Here is a 1,062-nt window from a genome sequence, read left to right on the forward strand (position 1 = left end):
TCTTTACCACTGAGCCACCTGGGAAGCCCGTTGCTGGGATGGATAACAGTTATGTTTTGTTTTAATCTCACATCATTGGTTGCTTTTTTCTCCTCTTTCTGGAGAGAAAACAGTCTAATCTAGAAGGAAAAGCATTTCATGTTTTTGTTTTTATGAAATATGCAATTTTGTAAATTGTACTTTTAAGACTGACTTATTTTTGGCCATTTGGTGTTTTGTTTTGGAAGTTTGTTGCTTCTGGTCTGTTGGTTACTTTAATTTCAAACTGATCTTTTTCTAATTTTTTTCCAATTAAATAACAACAACAACAAAATGCAGAAAACCAAACAGCATCATCTTGCTCCTTTTGCTCTTGAAATCACAGAGGACAATGTTACAGTTAAACAGCCTGAGAATAACAGCGATCCCAGAGGAGCTGGATTCAGGGAACGAAAAGAAATAGTTTTGCTTCTAGATGTTGTCTTTTGGTTTTTCCAAGGATGGTTATAATAAAAAAAAAAAAAGTCTGAGTTGAATAGAGCTTTTCTGATGAGAATTTTTGAAAAGGCTGTGATTAAAAGAAAAACAGGTCCCACTGTGCTGGAAACTTTATGTACGTCACTCCATTCAGGGCCCCTGAACAGTGTTGTGAAAGGAGTGCCTTGATTCCATTTTACAGGCAAGTAAACACAGGCTCTGAGAAGTTAAGTGAGCTTGTCCCAAGTCACAGAGTCAGTAAGTGGGGTTTGAAACCGGGGGAGGACTTCCTATGAGTAATGAGATAAACACCCAAGTCCAGCCAGGCGTCTCTGAGCCCATCCCTGTCAGGAGCACTGGGCAGAGACAGCAGAGAAAATCTGGAGCAAAGGACAGGACTCTCGGGGGTGTGGGGTGACCCAAACCAGACATCACCCTAGAGAGACAAGTCCTGTCCTGGGTGGAAATATTGGAATGCATGTGGGACCCGAGGCTTCAAAACAGAAGGAAGGGAGCCCTGAAAGGTCATTCCTCTTGTAGATGATGTGTAGCAAGTACAGCGAATGGGGTAAAACTGGAGGAGTCCTGCAGAGATTAAAAAAAAAA

This window comes from Capricornis sumatraensis, chromosome 15, assembly GCF_032405125.1.
Source record: "Capricornis sumatraensis isolate serow.1 chromosome 15, serow.2, whole genome shotgun sequence".
NCBI lineage: Eukaryota > Metazoa > Chordata > Mammalia > Artiodactyla > Bovidae > Capricornis > Capricornis sumatraensis.